Genomic DNA, 24,001 nt, shown 5'->3' with positions numbered 1-24,001 from the left:
AGCCTAGGAGTTTAAGTTCAGCCTGGGCAACACAGTGAGACCCCGTTTCTGAAAAAACAAAAACAAAAACAAAAACAAATCAGAGATGGTGAAAAATAAATATGTGCAAAAATATTCCTTTCATTTGATAGAGGCATAAACTTTAAGGAGCATATCAATGTACTTTCCTCCTATGCATTTCCTTGACTGCATTTCCCTAGAAATTACTAGTGTGTGTTTTCTACTAGAAGGCAGAAATGGCAAGTTGAAGAACAAATATCAGCTATTAATAGAAATAAATCTAAAGAGTACATTTTATCAAACTCAGTCTCATGCTTTGAAAATTTGTACATAATACATACATTATAGCAAATACTGGAGATAATAATAATAATTATATGATATTTACAACTGCCAGAAACCAAGTAAGAACTTCTGTTATTTATGGTGACCACCGCCCCATGACACAGATGATATTAACATCTTCATTATACTCAGGTGGAAATTGTGGTACAGAAAGAAGCAGTAAATTGCTGAGGGTCTCAGGGCTCCTGAAAGAGGGCACCAGCATTCATGTCACTGGTATGTCAGACACTAGATTACACAGTGGGTTACAGAACGCTTTCCTGCCCCCAGCACTAGAATAAAATAAAAGACACCCTGGGGAACAGTGTTAACAGCCAATAAAACTTTTTTAAAAATTGTGATAGCATAGTTATTGCTTACAATAAAGTGCTAAACGGAAAGGGAAAAAACCACATAGGTTCATACAGTACCATCCCATGATTATGAAAAGTATACACTGTACTTAGAAAAACATCTGGACTAAATTAGGTACTTGTTCATTTATTCAAAAATATACATTGAGAACACACTACTGCATGCTGCGTTGTTGGTGTGCCAACAATACAATGGTGAGCAAAAACAAAGCAGTACCACCATAGCTCCTGTCCTTAGGAAGGTTACGTTATTATATTTACCTTTGAGATAGAGGGTCAGGGGTTATTTGTTTTCCATCTCAGTTATTAAATAATTTTTCCACTCTTCTAGACTATGTATTGTGTTAGGAAAAGAAATGAATAAAACCTTTTCAAGTCTTTTTCAAATGATGTTTAGAACAGGGTAACTCATGCTAAAATTCTGAGTTTAAAAAAAGATGTTGAACTCATGATGCAATAGTTTAAAATGCACCTTTATTAATAAAAAACCTCTAAGGAAACATACCACAAAATATTATTAATGGCCATCGCTAGGTGATGGGACTGTGAATAAGACTGGCTTTCTTTATTACCCCTTATCTGTCTTCCAAATTTTCTACAGTGAGGTTGAGTGTCTTCTATAATGAAAGAATACGTATATTTATCAATATAAAACCAGGTCCATAAAGCTCAGTACAAAGTGGGTAAAGAGAAGGACTAGACCATTCAAAGCAGCAGAAATACAAGTTGCTAAGGAACCTAGACAGCCCCGCAGGACAAATGCCAATTCCAAAAGCAAAACGGTTTTGTCCACTGGCTGTGAGTTTTCGCAAGGGACCCCCCACGCCCGCAAAAAGCGGCAGCCCCAGCACCCTATCCTGGCAGGCATAAACAAGAATGGGCCTCCTCGCTAGAAAAAGGCTCTGCAGCGTTTTTTCAAGCACGAAGGGCGGGGTGAGAGGCGGGCAGGACCAGTCCACGGCGCAACACTGCCATCTGCAGGCCAGAGAGACTGAGCGCCACCAACCCCAAAGAAAAATCCATCCTATCCGCTGCTTTTCTGCCCAGAACCCGAAGATCATGGCCGAGGAAGCCCAGTAGGATGAAGACAAGGACCAGAAAATGGACTGGTATCACCTGGAATGGCCACCGCGAACCGACCCTTGCATGGACACCTTCCCTAGTCCCGCCCCCAGAACCACAGCGACAGCAGCAGGAAGTCCCAGCGCCACCGGAAATACGCAACCCGGGGGCCCAGGCTGGCCTGGGATTGGCGGGTTCTGGGCCTGCGCTTCAGAGCGTAGTGAGGTCGGTGCCAGTCTCGCTCCAGCTGCCGGTCTGGGGGTTTCTTTCCCTATTCTGTCGTGAGCTGGCGCCTAAGGGACGGAACCGGTGGTGTCCAGAACCTGGGACACGACTGCCCCAGTCACCCCGACGCCCCACGTTCAAGACCTGTACCAATCCTCTGTCATTCTGCCACCTACCTCTTACATGGCTGCACTCACGGTATTCCTCTAAGCCCACGGTCTGTCCTCTGATCCTTCCTGGCAACCTAAGCGCCCACGAGGCTGGCCAGGCCACCACCGGAGCCGCTAGGTCCTCAGGGATCTTCTCCTCCCTCCCGGTCTCCCCTCCCACCTAAATCTCCCACGCCTGTGGTCATGCCCTGGGCCTCAGGGACTCAGGGAAGACCTCGCCCCCTGCCCCCGCCCATGATGTCCATTACTTGCATCCCCCTCTCATCAGCGCTGACACCATCACCCATGCTTCCAGCTCCCTCCCTCTACTACCTCTGCATCAACAGCCTTCAGTCTCATGGAGGCCTCCAGTCCACCCATTTTTCTGTGTTCTTCATCCACCAGACTCTCCCTTACCCAGCTTACCCAGAGCTATAAACTCTCTCCCTCAAACACACCTTTTCTCCTTACCTCCTACTCTCCAGACAACACCCCAAAATTGGACAAAGATTCTGCACCCTCCACACCTGTATCTTCTTCCTCCTCTTCCTACGGTAGCCCTCCACAAGCACCAAAACCTACTCTTATCATGATATTCACTAATAATTCACTGAGAAAATAAATGATCAGACAGGAACTCTCACCACTTCCCAACAACACTGATCTGTACTTGCAATCTCAGCCGCCTGTCTGGAGTATGTAACCTGATAATGTTTGAGGCCAGGCCCTTCACCTGGATCCTATGTTTTCCACCTTCTCAAAAAATAGGCTTTTCCAGTTTTAATTTCTTTCTCCCAAAACATCATATTCTCCATCTCTGCTGGATCATTCCATTACCTATGAACGTGCTCTTCTTTCTCACACCTTAAACAAATTGAAGCAATACATAGAACATCACTATATCCCATGTGCCTCCAAGGTCCTGTCACATTTCCTTCAAACTCTGAACAGGAAATCTATCTCTACTTCTATAACCATTCTGTTTAGCTCCATTTTGATAACCATTCTCGTCACTAACCACTTCAGTCCTTCTATACCTGCCTGCCCCCCACAAGAAAACTGATTTTATCAAGGACACCAATGACCTTTATATTGACTAAACTTGTGATCATGTCATCTTCAACTTAACATATCTCAGAGGCCATTGGTACATTTGACAATTCCCTCCTTTTTGAAACTGTCCCCCTCCTGCTTCTTCTCTCCCTCCCTCTCTTCCTTCCTTTAATTTTATATTTTACTTTTGGGTTTGTGACAATACACTCTCCTGGTTGGTGTTCCTCCAACCACAGTGGCCACTCCTCAGTGTATGCATTACTTGCTTCTCACTTTCTGCATGAATTTTAAAAGGACCCCTTCTGGTGCTACTCTCTGGCGCTGAGTTATTTCATTCATTTTACCATCATATAGCATATAGCATATATATATAATGTGACTTCCCACATTAATGTCACCCATGAAATTGTGTTCTGATATCACAATTTGTCTGTCTCTTTGTTTAAATGACCAAGAGGCATCGTACATTTAACATGTCCTAAGCACTACTCTTAAATGTGTTACATTTTGTTTGTTTCCACTGTAAGCCATCAGAATGTCCTTTTTTTCTTTTTAACCTTTTAATTATGAAAGTTTTCAAAATTCACAGAAGCAGACTAGTATATTGAACTCGTATACCTGTCCCCCAGATTCAACAGTATTCAATTTTGCCATACTTGTTTTATTACCCCTGCTGTTGCTATAGTATTTTAAAGCAAATCCATGACATCATACCATTTTGCCCCTAATACTTTGATATGTATCTCTAGAAAAACAATATGTTGTTGTGTAATTACTTGATTATCACGTTAGCATGTAATTATCAAGTAATTGTAGATAGCATGTAAATATTAAGTAATTATGAAACAATATAATTGACTTTTAAAATTGATTTACTTAAAAGATTTTGAAAGGGAGATGCTCTTGCCTTCATGAAGATAGTAATACAAATATTATAATAAAAGTTAATATTTACTGGGTACTTACAATATGCAAGGCATTGTGCTAAGCACATGCATTTTCTTGTACTTTACTCCTCTGAACGATTTTATGCAGTCAGTACTGTGTTTTTGTCCTGATTTTTATCCTGATTTTACAAATGAGGGAAGTGCTATTCTGAGAGGTAAGGTAACTCAGCAAGTCCTCTTGATATGATCTTCCAAATATGTACTGTACCCTTCCCCTTCTTTGAGTATCTACTACTATTTTAATGTCCAAACAATCTCATCATCTCTTCCTTCACTACAGTTACTCTGGTCTATTTCTTTTCCTTGAACATGCCAGTAGTATCTCTTCATTAAGGCATTTGGAATTGTAGTTCCTTTTATCTGGAAGATTCTATCCCAGATCTTTGCATGGCTGGTTCCTTCTCAGCCTTAGAGTTTCTGCCCCATTATTACCTTCTCTGGAAGGCTCTCTCTGTGTGACCACTCCGTGTAAAGTAGCCCAAGATCTGGATTATTTTCTACCTAACATTTATCTCACCAACTCATTTACTCATTGGTTAGTTGGCCTTCTGTCTCCTCCTCAGCTAATTAGTAAGTTACCAGCTACTATTAACACAAGAGTACCAAACATCTATTAAGAAAGTTTCCAGAGCCGGGCACAGTGGCTCACACCTATAATCCTAGCACTCTGGGAGGCCGAGGTGGGTGGATCGTTTGAGCTCAGGAGTTCAAGACCAGCCTGAGCAAGAGCGAGACCCCGTCTCTACTAAAAATAGAAAGAAATTAGCTGGACAACTAAAAATATGTAGAAAAAATTAGCCGGGCATGGTGGCGCACGCCTGTAGTCCCAGCTACTCGGGAGGCTGAGGCAGAAGGATTGCTTGAGCCCAGGAGTTTGAGGTTGCTGTGAGCTAGGCAGACGCCACGGCACTCTAGCCCAGGCAACAGAGTAAGACTCTGTCTCAAAAAAAAAAAAAAAAAAAAAAAAAAAAAAGAAAGGGTCCATTAATATTTGTTGAATGCTGAATAACGGGCCACTTGAGACCTGTTGTTGCTTCTTTGCAGTTTTGTTGGAGGGTGTGGGATTAGAGGGGGTGTTACTGGAGAATCCCCCTTCTCCAGTAATTTGCAATGCATATGTGCCCCATAATAACTCCTATAGGATTCTGGGTGTGTGTATTAAAGTCATAAAGAACCTTGCCATGTCATGCTTTCCTTCCAAATCATTAAATTATTTTATTTCTATTTAAAATCTATCTCCATTTTAAGAGAAGATATTAGCCAATCATAAGGTCACCTAGGGTGGGCTGCAGTGCCTTCATGACTCATCTGGGAAGCACTGTGGCTGCGTGACATTGGCCACATTCCTTAATCTCACTGTGCCTTGGTTTCCCCATCTGCACATGGGGCAGCCAAGGTGTATATACACATATGGGGACTGATACTGTACATTCTCAGAACAGTGCAGGCATGTGTGAGCTCTCAAAATATGTTTGATAACATCATTGTTTTTCCCATTAGCAGCTGCCGGCTGGAGAACTAAGAAGCCTGAGAAAAGGCTGCAGGATGCCAGAATGCTCCCAGTATCTGGACAGGACTGACACTCATAAGAGAAAGTAGGAAAGAAATGCCTTGTTTAGGACGGAGCCATAAACCTGTATTTGTAATTTAGTACAAAGGCCGCTGAAGGCTATTTTCCCAGGATAGGAAGTTTTTAAGCAAATATTCACTTCAGTGACTTTATAATTATGACAGTTGAACTTTCATTCTGTTTTCCAATAATGTAGAATGTACTATGTACTCAAGCCAGTAATGAGAAAAGTATTTTTTTAAAAGATTAAACCACTGAGCCTACATCAAATACTGCCATTTTAATTTATCTGGCAAATATGACAATGTGAAGAAGAAAAAAGAAAGATTCCTTAGCCTCCACAAAGTTCCTGAACTAACACAGACTTGAACACACTCCCAACCTTGCCCGCATAACTCCTGGAATACCTCTCAAGCTCCAGGATAGTTCATCTCTGCTGATCAACAATCCCTAATAGTTATTAGATGATGATGGGAAGAGATTGCTTAGAAGTGAACCTCTCTGGGCATTCACATTAAAACTGTTGACACAGCACCTCATAGGCCCCTTTTAAAGCATGATGGCTCTCTTCGAACCCCAAGCTTATTTTTACAAACAGCTTGTCCTGCTTGCTGTGGATGACAAAAATGGTCATAGATGATAATCCCGCCTATATTATGATGCTTTGTCAATTAGCCTATGTATTACTCCTGAAGAGAAAACTCAAATCTTAAAAGACTTCTCTTTATGAGCTGGGTATACTATGGGAATTCTTGTGTCATCATGAAAGATCAGCAAAAGAAAAACAGTGTGCAGTTCCAGCTACCTACAGAGGAGTAGAAGACACAAAGAGGCAGTGGCGGGCAGAGGTAAGGTTCTCACTTCTCAGTTTTCCCCCTTGGGGCCTCATTTCAGACAAGTGAGATGTGTAGAGAAGTGAAGGAGGGGTTTTGCCCCCATTCATATTCAGGACTCAGATGAGATCACTTTGCAGGATGACCCAGCAGTCTCTTTGGACAGAGGGATTACTGCAATTTAGGGATATACCTTTCTGGAGCTGATCTTGGTGTATGCTGTGTTGTGAGTGAGACCCCAGGGGGCTACATTCCCTGAGGGGGGGATGTGGAAAGTAGCTGATTCAAGAGCCGGGGGTGCAGGAAGTTTAACCTGGTTAAGAGCTAGGTGACCCTGCAGCTGAGGCTGTGCAGTGGACAGCCCTGGCCAGGGGCAGGGTGGAGGATGAGACCCAGACTCAGAGGGTGTGATAAGTAGACATAAATTCTGGTCTCTCCAGTTAGGCAGAAGACCAGAGTCCACCCCAGATGCAAAAAAAAAAAAGGTCTCGTGCTTATTAACTGTGTTGATGATTATCTGCTAACATAATACAATGGGTAAAGTGACCTAAGACAGGTCCTAGGTCCAAGGGAAGGGGGAGTCAATTTAACAATACCACCCAACTATATGAAATTAAATTTTATAATACTTATTTAAGAAATTGTAAGAAATTGTACTTTGTTCTGATACTATCTACTTCTGTAAACCTACTTACTTTTTACTCAATTCTTTAAAATAAATAATCAAATAAGATCAGACAGAGGATCTTTAGATAATCTCATAACCTTAAAACTAGAAATTATTGCCTAAGATGTCCCAAGGTATATATGTTTAATGTTCCATATAATACAATAATAATAAATATATAAATTGTCACAAAACCCATACTCAGGGCCACACTCCGAGCTCAATAAAATTCCCTGCCGGAAAACGTGCCCCTGGCCAGCTAATAAAGACTCACCAAATGTCAATCAGTCTTTCGCGGTTGACTTTCTCACTCTGGTCCATAACATTTGAAGGCCCCAGCGAGATTTCAACCACTGGTGTCTGGTGGGATCGCGGAAGCCGAGCCTGCCCTAGGAGGGAGCTCCTGAGAGACGTGCCTCAGCTCCAGGACATTGCTGGCTCTTGCAAGGCCCACGGACACCTCAAATTAGTCAACAATTGGCGAAAGGTGAGTCAACTTGTCCTGTCTGTCTGTCTGGAGGGCCCGATAGTCTGAAATTCCTGTGGAAGCTGGACGCAGCCTAACTCCCAGGAATTAACTCCAATGAGACGTCATCTGGAGTTCTGGAAAGCAGAAATAGCTGCACCTGGAAGGGTTGTGTTTTTCGTTATATATATCTCCTGGTGTAAATGAAAAACCAAATGTATATATAAATAAATGGCCGCTCCACGGCCAAAAAGGCCACGGAGCATGAATAGGCCCACAGCTGCGGTTCTGTGGCGACGTCAGACAACATAACGGTGATTCCCTCTCTCCTCGTCAGCTAGAGGGGGACCGAGCCTGGGGCTTATACGGGAACACCTTAGCCAAGACGCGCCTAAATCTCCGCGAGGGGAGCAGCCAGGCGGGCATCTGAAGGTATACCCCACCTTCATATTTGCAGTGTTGTATGTCTGTGTTTGGTGTTTGTACGTTTGTGATGGCTGTGCGGCCTCATGTTGTCTATTTGTGTCTGTCTTCATCTGTTACCCATGGGCTATAAGGAACTGCCCACAGAGATTGTTTTTAACCAAGGACCATGGCAGACCCCAACAGTGAGTCATTGGTATTCCTTTAGGCCGGCCTATTGTCCGGACCGCCAGTTACATTTGTTACACTCCAAGGAAGGCCGAGAAATCTTATCAAGCTTCTTGAGTGTGGGAGTACCGCTCCTAATACCCCAGCAGCAGTTACAGGTCATTCCGGCTGGGTACACATTCCTAAGAGAGCTCACTGGATTGTTTGTTTGACTTCCCCTGTGAATTCTTTATAATTCTTTGTAATTCCTATGGATATCTCTAGTGTTTCTGCGGGTCAGATCCGTCTCACCCTATATAAAAAATCTGTGTCCCTGTGTCTCTATGTCTTGTCATTGTAAAAAAACATTATGACACGAAAAACCGTACACCAAATCATGCCCAAAATCTCTGTGCCGGGTAAGTTTAAATTGGAATCTGATAAAAAGTGTTGCCCTTATTATAACAAAAAACAGCTATAAAAAACAAAAAAAAATTTTGGTGGTTGCCGCCTCGTCGGCACCTATTTCACCTAACAACAACTCTCATTTGTCTCCTTCTCCTCCTAGTCAGTAAATCCACCAATTTTTCTCTATCATCATTCCAGTCTGTTACTTATGAGTTATAAAAATTCACTGTACAAACTGCCCTCTGTCCAAGCGGGGAACCACCTCCGGCGCCAAAGATCCTGCCTATGTATATATTTTACATTATAACTAGACTAGTATTCTTTTTCTCTTTCAAAGTGACAATTCCAATCAGACTTTATTTTTAATGTATTTTTCCTTTCCAGGAAAAAATTTGTCCTAGATTTCTTTCTTTTCCATCATGGGTTTTAAGAAATTAACTGTAAAACCTGGCCAGGATCCAACTAATAATTTGAGACCTTATGGCCAGAGACGGCGGCCAACTAAACCCAGCCCGGGGTCTATTAATTATAATCGATGCCGCCCTTGCCAAAGATGGCTTTTGACAAAAAGACCTATATATTATCTTCAGTAGATTCATGAGCGCAAGGGGGTACCTCTTCTAGTAAAATTGCCACCACAAGAGTAAAAAATGACTAATCAAAAAAACCAAATATATGACCTAGTAAAGGGTTTCCTAAACTACAAGATGAGACAGGTGAGATATACTGTCCCATTAGGACCTCACTCTAATACTGCCCTATTTAAGACAATACAAAGGACAAAAGACATACTCGAGTCACAATGTTGACCTGTTTTAAAAGACCTACTAATAAGACTACATACTTCGCCAGTCGTGACACAACAACAATTTACCCACATAGCCGAGGAACTTTTCAGAGATGAGATAAACTGGGGTAAAGTGGTGGACTTCTTTATTCTAAAAACAACATTATACATCCAATATACTAATAAAAGACAAAACTTTGACAAAAAATTCATACAAAAATTAATACTAGACTTTTTAAAAGTTCGACTAACTCCCTGACTGACAAAAAATAGTGACTGAAAAACCTTCATTACATTATATGAAAAAAAAAAGACAGGTCACAAACCTCCTGACTGTCACTACACAAACTCTCTTACTAAAATTTATACTAGAAACTCTTCTATATCTACACACACACTAGTCTCCTATCTAAAAATGACTTACTCGTTTCTATTTGTCTGACTGTCTTTTACAGGCTTTCTGGTTGCAGTTAGTATTGTGTCTTCAAAAACTTCTACAAAAACTACTATTCGTGTTAAAACTACTACACCTGGTACCATGGGCCAAGCTGGGTCATATAAAATTTGTACCCCTCTTGAGTGTTTCCTTTCAAATTTCCAAAATTTTAAAAAGAGGGCCAAGCCGTATGGGCATACTGTAAATCCTTTTGATTTACAAAAATTCTGTGAACAAAAATGGCCCAACTTTGGGGTCGGATGACCCCCTCAGGGAACTACCCAGATAGCCATAGCTAACTGGGTACAGGCTATAGTCTTTAGTCAACCTGGACATCCAGACCAAGTACCTTACATTCAAATCTAGAGCAATGTCCTGCTTAATAACCCCAGGTGACTTCAATTGTGTAAAAAACATCCTAGAAAGGCCTGAACTGTTTTACTATCAAAGCCTTTGGGGCCAGGAAAAAAAAAAAAGTCAAAATCATTATACCCGGTTCTATCAAGACCAACTAAACACCCTTTACTGAGTGAGCCTCCCCCATATATATCCCACCCGGCCTCAGATCCCAGTTCCCAACCCGTTTCTAAATTCAAAAATGAGACAGAGTCTTCACCAGGACAAGGGGAGGAACCAAAGAGTCCCAACAACTTGGCGAGTCCTCCCCATACTCGGAGTGGGTTTCAGTACCAACCTGGGGCCCCAATCCTCCCTTTGAGACAAGCTCCTGTTCCCCCAGGATTTGACAGGCCACCCTTCATGATATGTGTGCTGTTTTCTACTAGTGATTTATACAATTAAAAAAATCAAAATCCTTCTTTTTCTAAAAAACCTCAGAACTTATATCTCTCTTAGAGACAATCTTTTTCACTCATCAACCCACTTGGGATACTTGTCAACAGCTATTACAGGCTCTCTTCACGTCGGAGAAAAGAAAACAAATCCAGAGAAAAACAATCAAAACTGTCCTGGGCCCTGACGGCCAGCCCACCACTGACCCTACTCACATCCAGGCCCAATTCCATTCTGTTTGACCTAATTGGGATCCTAATAAAGATCAAGGTAAAATGACTCTAGACCAGTATCACCAGACTCTGCTCCAGGGTATACAAACAGCAACAAAAACGCCAACTAACCTATCAAAAATAAACAAAACTGTACAGAGACCCATGGAGGCCCCGGCTACTTTCCTTAAATGCCTTTTCAAAACATATCATTTATATACCCCTATAAATCCTGGAACACCTGAAAATAGGCGGGCCATTAATATTACTTTTACTACCCAGTTGGCCCCAGACATTAAAAAAAAACTACAGAGACTAGAAAAATTCGAGGAAAAGTTACTCTCTAAATTAGTGAAAATTACCCAAAAAATTTACAATAACCAGGAGGATCCTGGAGCAATACAAACTAAAAAAATGACAAAGATATTAATAACTACAATGTCAAAAAACCAAACAATAAAAACTAAGGAAGAGGGAGGACGGAGGAGACCCGGAGGAAAAAAAAAAAAAAACACCTTAGATCCCCGCCAATGTACATACTACAAAAAATTCAGACATTGAAAACATAAATGCCCCCATAAAATTAAGACAAAACAACCAAAAACAGTTTACAACTGTCCTATTAAAAGATAATACATAAAAAAACCGGGACTCCGTCTTAATGAGCCCCCGGGAGCCCAAAATGACATTATAAATCGGGGACAAACCCATTGAGTTCGTGGTAAATACAGAGACAACTTTTTTTGTACTACAAGAGACAGAAGACCCTCTTTCAAAAGACACCGTGATGATACAGGGGGCAACAAAAAAAACAAAAGCCTATCCATAGACTCAAACAAAAATCACTAACTTAGAAACAAAAACAACCACTCATTCTTTTTTAATAATGCCTGATTGCCCCTATCCACTGATAGACAGGAACTTGTTACAAAAACTAAAAACCACTATTTCCTTCCAAGATGATAGAGTTAACTTTTCCTTTAATCAACAGCTTCCAACACGCCTAGGGGAAATTTTACTAACATGCCCGCTGTCAAAAAAATATATATTGGCCGGGTGCAGTGGCTCACGCCTGTAATCCTAGCACTCTGGGAGGCCAAGGAGGGAGGATCGCTCGAGGTCAGTAGTTCGAGACCAGCCTGACCAAGAGCGAGACCCCATCTCTACTAAAAATAGAAATTATCTGAACAACTAAAAATATATATAGAAAAAATTAGCCGGGCATGGTGGCGCATGCCTGTAGTCCCAGCTTCTTGGGAGGCTGAGGCAGTAGGATTGCTTGAGCCCAGGAGTTTGAGGTTGCTGTGAGTTAGGCTGACGCCACGGCACTCTAGCCCAGGCAAGAGAGCGAGACTCTGTCTCAAAAAAAAATATATATATATATGCATATATATATAAATAAAAATTAAGATGTCTCCTCGCGAGACCACCCCATTGTTACAAAAACTACAATTCAAAATTCCTGAGATATAGACAAAAACCAATCTACCTGGACTGATGAGACACAGGCCTCCTATTGTGGTACAACTAATTCTGCCAGCCCTGTTCAGGTAAGACAATGCCCCATAAGCCTGAAGGCTCAAAAAAAAAATTACAGTCCACAACAAAACACTTTGTGAGGTGGGTATTTTAGTTCCTTGCCAGTTGGCTTAAAATACTCCCCTGTTCCCGGTCCAGAAGCCAGGGACTGATGACTATCGGCCAGTACAGGACCTCCAGAAAATTAACAAAAAAATTGAGACCATTCATCCAACTGTGCCTAACCCGTATACACTTCTAAGCCTTACTGCCCCCAGGCCACTGTGTCTACACTGTATTAGATCTAAAAGATGCCTTCTTCTCACTTCCCCTATCCACAGTAAGTCAATCCATTTTTACTTTTAAATAGACTGACCCAGAGGAAGGGTATTCTAGACAGTTGACTTAGACAAAATTGCCACAAGACTTCAAAAACTCACCCACCCTGTTTGACGAGACTCTAAGTAAGGACCTAACTCATTTTAGACAAAAACACCCAGGAGTAACTCTCCTACAGTACGTGGATAATCAATCTCCTCCTAGCCACGGAGGACTATGCCACGTACAAAAGGACAACTGAAGACTTACTGTTAAAATTGGCCCAATTAAAATACCGGGTTTCAACTAAAAAGGCCCAACTATACACCCAAACTACAACTTATCTGGGTTATAAACAAACAAACAAAAAAACCCTCTCTCTACCAATGAAATTAAAACTATTCTAAAAATCCCACAACCCCAAACTAAGAGACAAGTACAGAAATTTCTGGGGACAGTAAAATACTATAGACTCTGGATACCCAAGTTCACTGAGATAACAAAACCCCTGTATGCCAGCACAGACAAAAAAATAAAAAAAGACGCCCTAGTCTAGACTAAAATTAAGTCTAAAACTTTTAAAAATCTCAAACAGACACTTGTAAACGCCCCTACACTGACACTGCTTGACCTAACCAAGCCTTTCCAGTTATATGTTGCCAAAGCCCGAGAAATAACAAAGCGGGTCCTCATCCAAAAATTAGGGCCATAAAATAGACCAGTTACATACTTATCTAAAAAACTAGACCCAGTAACCTCCAACTGGCCGGGATATGTACAGGCCATCACCACTACAGCCGTCCTGACAAAAAAAAAAACCTCTAAACTCACTCTGAGACAAAACTTATATATAATAGCCCCTCACTCGATAGAGGCCCTACTAAAAAGCTCACCTAAAAAATGACTTTCCAACTCACACATAACCCAGTACCAAGTGCTGTTACTAGATCACTCCAGGATTCACTTCGTAAAGACAACTACTCTTAATTCTGCCACTCTACTGCCAAATAATGAGCCAACAGAGCCACTACATAACTGCCAAAAGATACTAAAGTCATTGGCCAATCTGAGGACAGATCTCACTGATCAGCCATAGCCAGACCCTGATAAAAAATTATACACAGATAAAAACAACTGCATGTCTAAAAAGTCAAATATACAAAAACAACTATAGTGACTACTGACCAAATTATCTAGACACAGATTCTGGGACGTGGGACCTCAGCCCAAAAGACAAAACTCATACCCCTAACACAAACTTTGAAATAAAAAAAGACAAAAACTGTTAACATCTACACAAATAACAAATATACATTTACAACAACACACATACACAAAACACTCTATCAAGAACGAGACCTCCTAACCTCAAAAGACAAAAAAATAAAAAATAAACTTATAATACTGACTCTACTAGATGCCATTTAGTTACCAAAAAAAATAGCTATCGTTCACTATAAAAGACACCAAACTACTGATTCCCCAATAACAAAAAAAAATACCTTTACAGACGTGACAACTAAAAAAGTCACACAAAAACCAATGGGGCCACTTCAAATCCTCCCCGTTCTGCCTGAGTGGCTCTTACCTAGATCCCCCAATTATACAAAAAAAAAAAATTAAATTAAATTTAAAAAAACTTTAAAAATAAAAACCCCAGAAGACTAAAAACATCTTCCAGATGATCAAATTCTAGTACCTAAACATGAGACAAAAACTAATTACACAAATTCATCACAGTGCCCACTTTAAAAACACGAAACTAATTAAACTTATCCAAAGAAATTATTATATCCCTCAACTTCATCAAATGGTCCAACAAATAACTACAAGATGCCTTACTTACACTCAAATAAATTCAAATAAAAACAATAACCTTCCTCAAAAAACCAAAATACAAAGACAGACTCCAGGAGAACAATAAAAAATAAATTTCACTAAAGTAAAGCCAGGTAACTATAAATACCGGTATTTACTTATATTTACTAACACTTTCTCTAAATAGACAGAAACTTTTCCTACAAAATCAGAGACAACACAAATAATTGTAAAAAAACTAATAACTAAAATTATTCCCAGATTTGGCCTCCCCTTAGCGTTGGGGTCCGACAATGGCCTGATATTTATCACCAAAACAACTCAATTATTATCTCAAGTGCTAAAAATCAATTAAAGGTTACATTATATATATAGGCCACAAAGTTCAAGACAGATAAATAAATCAGACTATAAAAAAAACTTTAACTAAAATTAAAAACTGACAAAAATTAGATAAACTTCCTACCCTTTACTCTTTTAAAAATACAATATACACCCTACATAAAGGGTTTGACCCCATATAAAATAATATTTTTATACAAGAGATAACAAAAAAAACACCTGTATTTAACAACACCGTCACAAATAAAACAAGCCACCCCCGTACTGATTCCATTGCTGATTAAATTAAATATTACTAAATCAACGACAATAAAAACTACAGCCCTTATTACTAATAACCAAAATTTTAGAGCCTTAAGCCAACAAATAAATTTAAATTTAAATAAATTAAAAAAATCTGTTAGTCAATTAAAACAATCATTAAACTCCTTAACTAAAATAATATTACAAAATAGACAAAGACTAAATCTCCTGTTCTTTAAACAAAAAAAATTACATATGGCCCTAAAAAAAACCTACTACTTCTATATAAACCATTCAAAAGTCATTAAAGAAAATTTAGCCCAAGTACATAATCGACTCCATAAAAAAAAAAAAATACCAACTAGTATAAAAGACTTTTCATGGTCTCCCTGACCGACCACACTATTATCCTCTCTCACAGGGCCACTAATACTTCTCCTACTCACTTTGTTAATAGGGCCATATATTTTAAACTTTCTATTATCATACATACAAAAACATATTCAGAATATTAAGTTAATAATATTACACAGACACTACCATCATGTGTACAATAAAAAATCAAAAATTTAATTCAAAACAAAAACCAGTGGGGAATGTGATGAGCAGACATAAATTCTGGTCTCTCCAGTTAGGCGGAAGGCCAGAGTCCATCCGAGATGCAAAAAAAAAAAAAAAAAAAAGAAGGTCTCGTGATTATTAACTGTGTTGATGATTATTTGCTAACATAATATAATGAGTAAATAATCAAAGTGACCTAAGACAGGTCCTAGGTCCAAGGGAAGGGGGAGTCAATTTAACAATACTGCCCAACTCTATGAAATTAAATTTTACAATACTTATTTAGGTTGTAAGAAATTGTACTTTGTTCTAACTAATATTATCTACTTCTGTAAACCTACTTACTTTTTACTCAATTCTTTAAAATAAATAATCAAATAAGACCAGAGGATCTTTAATCTCATAACCTTAAAACTGGAAATTGTTGCCTAAGATGTCCCAAGGTATATATGTTTAAAGTTGCATATAATACAATAATAAAAAATATATAAATTGTCACAAAACCCATACTCAGGGCCACAATCCGAACTCAATAAAATTCCCTGCCAAAAACCGTGCCACTGACAGACACAGGTGAGCAGGTCAGTGCCACCAGCAGGATCCGGGAGACTAGAGTCATTACTTCCCTCAGAAAAGACCCAAGACACTACAAACAGCATAAGATGTCATAGACCCCCCTGTCCCCATTATCATGGAGACCCCGCCCCCATCTTGGAAAGGAATAGGGACGTGGGGTGGAAATCCGAGAGAGCATTTTCACCACACAGATTGAGCCTTTATACAAACGGACCAGTCACATGACTGCAGCAGATGACACCAGATTAGAGAAAAATCCCATGGGGTTTCCCCCTTACTATCCAGTCCAGAGGGCAGACACTCACGATGAAGACCCGATCAGTCTGAGTGAATAAATGAACCTAAAGTCCCCGTGGGGTCTGAGGGGCACGAGTGACTGGTCCTTGCACACCATCTCCTCCGGCTCCTCTGCCTGCCGTCTTATCAGTCCACCTTAGAGGGGGATTGGGGCGTCCTAGCCTCCTCTTCTCCTTTAACCCAGGACAGAGCACAGAGAGAGGAAGGGACCAGAAGACAGACACGCAGAGTGGAGTGACTGATGAGAGTTGTCACTGAGGCGAGCAGGGCTTCCTCAAGGCCCATCATTGCCCTCCCCAAGCAGTGCCAGGCTTCTGTCCTTTATCAACACACACCCCATGTCCCAGGGCCTGAGCCCTGGAACTGGGGGTCAGAAAATGGTTGTAGCACCATGTACTGCTGGGGAAAATGACAGAACCACACTGCACTTTCATAGTCATCACCATCTCCTGGGGTCTCAGTGCTAGACAGGAGGCTTTCTTTGACTCTGGTCCCTCCGTCTCCTGGAAGCCCCTACCACGCATGTATTTCCTCCCTCCTGGCCAAAGCACATTCCCATTCTCACCGGAGATGCAAGCAGGGAGTAGGAGGGAGAAGGGCCTTAGTGCTGGAAAGGGGTATGGATTCTGTTGCCTTGGCGACAGTCTTCTGCTCCTCAGCACCGGGTCACTCAGCTCAGATCCAGAGTTGGTTACCAGGGAAACCGAAGCTTAATCCACCTGACCCAAGAGAATAACAAACAAACAAAGGAGCAGAAACTGACACAGGATGTATTGTGGGAGGCCACCCATAGATGTGGAATTGTGACTCTCGTTAAATGTGTTTGTCACAAGGGTCCTTGCACATGCACAGACAAGTGTACACGTGTGTGCTCAGGAGCACTCCCTCCAGACCAGGGGAGCACAGTGCCTGGGGTGTTCGGTACACATGGGGGAGGCAGGGGCTGAGACAGGTGCCATATCATGAAGAACATGGGACATATATCAATGATGTATCAATAGCATCCTCCTCACTGGACCTGACCAGGATGCTGTCTCACAGGCCATCACAACCCTGAGTGAACACTGCATTGCAAGGGGATGGGCAACTTCCCCCCATGAGGTAAAAGGCCCTTCCTAGTCTGTTAAATTTGGAGGCTACATTTGGAACTCAAAATCTCAAACTATTCCCGATCCTATAAAAGACAAGCTCCTATAGGTCCAACCTCCCACACTGGTAAGGAGGCCCAGCATTTGGTAGGAATGTTTGGATTCTGGTGCCAACACATTCCTCCCTTCCAATATTTGCTGGACTGTTTCTATTGAGTCACCGATAACTCTTCCACTTTTCAGTCAGAACCTGAGCAACTAACACTAGATAAACTAAAAGAGGCTATTATTTCAGCTGTCCCACAGGTCCTGAGGGCAAGACTTAGAATTAGAAGTTTCCACCATCCCAAAATTTGCATCCTAGGGCCTCTGGACCAAATGGACAGGGAAACACCTACCCATGGGCTTGTGCTATAAGCCACTCACAGACTCAGCCCAAAGGTACTCACCACTGGAGAGGCACCTCCTGGCAGTGGATCGGGCACTTCTCAAAACTGAAGCCCTTACTGGGCAGAGCCAATTACCCTACACACGGATTCCTATTATGCCCTGCACAGTGGAAAAAGCTCTCTGTAAAATTAGATCAGGAACAGAGACTCTCTTATTAAACTAGAAATGGTATCCACCATCTCTTTTAGAGTTTAGGCTCCAGCTAAACGTGGCCCTACTGGAGTGTCACAACTCCATGAAGAAATACCACATACCCTGCCAGTGAGACTAACTTGCCAAACCAAAGAAATGCCTCCACCCCTTGCTCAACAGGGACTGGAGGGAGGATGGTCAGCCCTCTCAAAACAAGAAAACCAATGCTGTTTCTTACAGATAGAGTGGACACTGGGAATAAGGCAGCCAGAAAATGGACAGCTGTAGCCTATCGCCCCTATTCAAACACTCCAATATCCACATGGGGAGAGACCAAAGTGCTCAGTGGGTTGAGCTGTGTGCAATACTCCTAGCAATAGAGTATGCCCTTGACAAATATACTCCTAAGGTTCATATTTTTACCAACTCCTGGTCAGTGGTTAATGGGCTGATTACTTGGTTCGGACTTTGGCAAAATCAGGGCTGGAAAATACAAGGCTGAGACATTTGTAGGGAAGAGATGGGGGGAAAATTGCCACATTGGCTCCCACTCTACCCATCGTGGTGTGCTATACCTTGGCTCATACCAAACAAGACATAGAGGAAGCACAATACAATACCAAAGCCAATGAACAACAAACAACCAGAGCACGTAAGGCTCTTTCTTGGAGGGGTAGTTCTCAGACCTTTGGGATGAGCCTGGTCAGGGCATTTGGGCATCATGGGGTTATGAAAATGGATTGTTAATAGAGGAGGTGATCCAACAGAGAGAGATTTACATAAAGACAATAGGGCCCATGCCAGATACCAGAAATCTAGACACTAGGGCTGCCACATGGGAGGAAAAATTTCGTGAGAAGGGCTCTATCAGAACTGGTAGCAAATTCTATCAAACTGATCTCATTGGGCCTGTCCTTGCAGCTGCAGGAACCACTAAATATGCCTCAACAATGAGGGATACCATACAGGCAGCTGTCCGCTTACCCATGCAAGGCACCAACCCCTGCGAATGATAGTGAGGCGTTAACACAACAGCTTTTACAGCATTTGGAAGTGCCACAAGACATACAATCAGATGAAGGCTCCTAGTTCACCACAAAGCAAACACAAGAATAGACATTACAAAATAACTTTGCTTGGATTTTTCACCTACCCTGTAATCCTACAGCAGCAAGCATCATAGAAAGACAGAATGGGCTTTTAAACCAAGAGCTACTGAGAGAACCTGGAGGACAGTGGTCCCCCAAGTGGTCCAAAATATTGCCCATAACCTTGATTATATTAAATTCATACTCTATGATGCAGCTACACCATATTTAAATTCATAACAAATGAGACCACTAACAGAGATGCTGTGACCTCCGCTGGTATACACACCCACGATGAACACAACGAGTTTTCACAGGACATGAGAGCCCTGACATTGCTGTCCATGGTGAGGGAACATCCACCTAGATACTTTCACCTTTACCTTCTCCCTCATAGAAAACGCAGAGTCTAGCCACTTCCCCTTCAATCCTGATGAGGACCTAATGTGGACCACCCACTCTGGGGCCATCCTCAGCCTGTATCTGCTCCTCGTCCAGTGGAGCAACAAACCACCTACCATTATCTGCTGCCCAAGTACTCCACTAAAGGCACCATGGAACATGATGGAGTTGGACAGCCATCACAGCGAGGCATTGGTCTCCGGATTCTTGTCTTTTTCGGGTTTCTCCAGACTATAAATAAGCACAAGCAAAGGATTAAAATAATGCCAAAAGTTACTATGGTGGAACTCCCACAGATCTTAAGATGATAAAGTGGATCACCTGATTCCAAACCAGAAGAGATGCCATTAATAATGTCAGCTTCAGAGAGCAAATTAAGTTTATGACTGAAGGTACTTACTTAATATTTCTTGTTGTAAGTTTCCAATCTCTTCAGTTAGATTTCCTTAAGTAAATGTTTTTTAATGTTTTCCCAAGGAAATCAAGTTTGATTACATATATGAGGTGTAACACAAAATTGAGTGATATTCCAATCTCAACGGAGTCTAATTTGCTTTTGTAGACTTATAACCTGGTCTCCCAGCAAGGTGACTGCTTGTTGTAAGTCAGCCACTTGAGTAGCCAATTTGCTGTCAATTTGATTTTGGGTAGACCATAATTGATTTGAATTGTAGTGCCAATTTTGAACAAATTCAGTGGTCTGAATGGTCTGATACAGAGCCACACCTGCGGTGGCCGCAGAAGCAGTGACAACAATAATTCCCAAAATAGCTGCTATTAAGAGACCAATAAATCTTTTTGTATGTTTAAGAATGTGGTTAAGTAGTTTGTCCAAAAGGAACATTGCTGGTGTTTCTTGCCAGACTCTATTCATTCTAACAGGTAACCACAGTCCTGTTCTGGCTTTGAGAATATAAAGTGTTTCTTTATAAGGATTGAACTTTATGGAATTGTCAATACAGGTATAATAAGAACAGTTGTTACAGGTCACTAGGAAAGAAGATTAGTTATAGACAGCATGTCCAATCATAAATAAGTAAGGCAGTCTAACACAAACTTGGATATAATGAGTAGAATTCAAATTAAAAGTCCATTCTCAGCTATTGTTTATATCCAAAATGTGTGTGCTAATCCAGACCTGTAAAGGGTGCAAAGCAGCTGATAATTTCCACAATTGATCGTGAATAGGGCCATCTAAAATATGAGGGGCTGGAGAGCTCATACCGTTACTGAGCCATGTAATATGACTTTTAAGGTCAGTGTCTCTTACAGACATCGAGGTGGCAGTTTTATTCCAATGAAGCTTTTTAAGATTGTGAGAGGAGGCAGGATGTCCATAGGGACTCCAGTCTAGAACAAAACCATAAGATGTGGACCCAGCAAGAATGAGCCCCATGTGAGCTCTACAATTTTCCCATTGTACCCAGGTTTTAGGGTCAGAAATTATTACTTTCTTACAAATGGGTACATCTGTGGGTGCAATTTTAGAATGCCCAAAAGAAGAAAAAGAAGAGACAGTCAGAAGGAATAACTGGGCTTTAGTTTTATCACCGGTTGAATTGCTGGTGACTAACCAACCAGGTTTGAGTAGCAGGTTTTAAACAATGAATACCTTTGCCAATACATATAGGAGGGCCTTCTGTCCCAACTTCATATTTATTAATTCTGGTGCCCTCTTCATTGGGTTTCATTGGACCACGATAATCATAAGGCCCTGGTAGCCAATTAGAATCATTAACAAATACTAAGAAAGGCATGTCAGCTCAATTGACAATCTTATTTAAAGGTGGATTAGGAATATAGGCCTAATAGTGATGTGTCTGGTTGCCAGACACTCTTACCGCCATGCTCACCACACAGATCATGGCAAGAAAAAGGTTTACAGATGTTTTAGGTACAGATATCCGGTCCAATATCCTGTCTGCTTCTTCGTATGTTCTCTTCAGCTGTCCCCACGTCATGGTCTGTGCCTGACGTGTCTTCCCTTTTTTCCCCTCAGGTTTCCACTCTGGGCTTGATTCTTTTGTTTGGAATCCAGACTGTTTGTCTGTCATCTGTCAAAACATAAGCAAAAACTTGCCCATCCTTCTTTCCATTTATTTTGTATTTCATCTTTCCACCAGATAGGCTGGTGAGGGAAACAGTCTGATTGTCGACTCCCATTCCAATGCTTTTCTGTTGTTAACTTGTCTTCCTTACGAATATTCAAAAAATTTAAAGTAAATAAGGCTTGATTTATTCTATCTCTGGGTGACTGTCTACCTCCCCCTTTTTGTTTTAATAACAAGTTACTTAAAGTATAAGTAGGAATTCCTAACATAGGTTTAAGCCAATTTGTCTTTTAATAACTTTTGAAAATCATTTAAAGTTTGTAATTTGTCTATACATAACTGAACTTTTTGAGGAACTACTTTATTTCTATCAATGAGAGACCCCACATAAGTAAATGGATAATCCTGTTGGACTTTATCTTCAGCAATTATTAAACTGAACTGAGGCAAAATTTGTCTGGCCTGTTGGTACAGTTGTTTTAATTTTTGTTTTGATGAACATGCAAACAAAATATCATCCATATAATGAATAATATAACTATGAGGAAAACAGTTTCTTAATATATTTAAAGGCTGATTAACAAAATGTTGGCACAGGGTTGGGCTACTAAGCATGCCCTGAGGCAAAACTTTTCATTTAGTTTAATTTTTAATTGAGGTCTCTGGTCATTAATAAAAGTTTGCCAGTATACTTTAGTTCCAGTACTTCCAAAACCTCCTTGCCTTAGAACATTAGATTCTCCAATCTGCATATAAGGTAACAATAGAAGTTGTGCAATATAGTCTCCAGCCTGAATAGGATAATCAAAATTGGAACTCATCATAACTGATATTTCTCCTGAATACTCTGAATCAACTACGCTTAAAATGCACTGAAATTCCTTTTAATGTAAGAGAGCTCTGGTCATTGATAAAAGCTCCAGAAAGTTGTTTACAATCTTTTCTTAAATGTCCTTTACGGCCATAATTGAGACATTTTACTACAGTTCTTTGTTTTCCGGGGATTGCTTTTCCCGCGGCTAGCCTCAGACAACATTTGCATTTTAAAAGCGTTTGACTCGACTTTTCGGCAAAATTTTCTTTAAAAATTTTTTGAGCAGCGGATGTAAAAGCCGCTAACATGTTGAATTAGCATTATTAAAAGCCAATATGTGTAACATCAAATTTTTCAAGTCAGGCGGACTAACCGTTATTTGCACAACATCTTGCAATCTAGCAATAAAATTTATTACTAAGGTAATAAATCATCAATTAAGACAACCAATGAGAACTATAGGTTTTTCTTTTGAAGCTTGTTTTCAGAGGACATGGAAACAGTTTCTACAGTCTTAGGAGTCTTAGAACAGGGGTTCTCAAACTTTTTGTTTTCAGGAGCCTTTCATACTCTTAAAAATTTTTGAGGACCCCCAAACAGCTTTGGATTATGTGGGTTATATCCATATTTACTATATTAGAAATTTAAATATTAAATTATTTTTAAATAATAATAAACCCCATTACACGTTAACATAAACAACATACTTTATGAAGAATGACTGTATTTTCCAAAACAGAACAAAAAGTGAGAAGAGTGGCACTGCCTTACAATTTTGCAAATCTCTTTAATGTTTAATTTAATGGTATATAGCTGAATTCTCATATCTGCTTTTGTGTCCAACCTATTATGTTATCTCACATCATACAGTTTCTTTTAACAATCCACTGTATACTTGTAACATAATGAAATTTTAAAAGGCAAATAACATCTTAGTGTTACTTGAAAATAGGTCTGATCTTGAAAAGCCCTGAAAGGGTCACATGGACACCCAGGGCTCCCTGGACCACACTTTGAGAACCTTTGACTTACAGGACTCTATTTGTTGAAATAAAAATTTGAAGGACAGATTTATATTAACCAAGAAGAGAACAGGTTGGTTAACAGTCCTATATATTCATACAAGTGTCCATGTAGCAAAAGAAAACAAGATAAAAATACTTGTGGACATACTGATTTTTACATCAAATAAGATTCCTTGAAGCCAGGTGCAGGGGCTCACACCTGTAATCCTAGCACTTTGGGAGGCCGAGGTGGGAAGATCACTTGAGCTCAGGAGGACAAGACCAGCCTGAGCAAAAGCAAGACCTTATCTCTACTAAAAATAGAAAAATTAGCCAGGTGTCATGGTGTGTACCTGTAGTCCCAGCTACTTGGGAGGCTGAGGCAGGAGGATCACTTGCGCCCAGGAGTCTGAGGTTGCAGTGA

General features: G+C 40.7%; 1 long non-coding RNA gene across 1 annotated transcript; it reads right to left on the bottom strand.

Moving 5' to 3' along the window:
- Positions 1-9: 9 nt before the first annotated feature.
- Positions 10-23,973, bottom strand: LOC123628524. The gene is made up of 5 exons (XR_006731681.1): positions 23,931-23,973; positions 21,562-21,762; positions 19,825-19,939; positions 17,114-17,267; positions 10-48 (listed from the first exon to the last, which is right to left on the bottom strand). It is a non-coding gene; the product is annotated as an uncharacterized LOC123628524 (long non-coding RNA).
- Between the last annotated feature and the right edge of the window lie 28 nt (positions 23,974-24,001).

The sequence above is a fragment of the Lemur catta genome, chromosome X (assembly GCF_020740605.2).
Source record: "Lemur catta isolate mLemCat1 chromosome X, mLemCat1.pri, whole genome shotgun sequence".
NCBI lineage: Eukaryota > Metazoa > Chordata > Mammalia > Primates > Lemuridae > Lemur > Lemur catta.
Note: the sequence above shows the minus strand (reverse complement) of the source record. Positions and strands in the feature narration are given on the sequence as shown.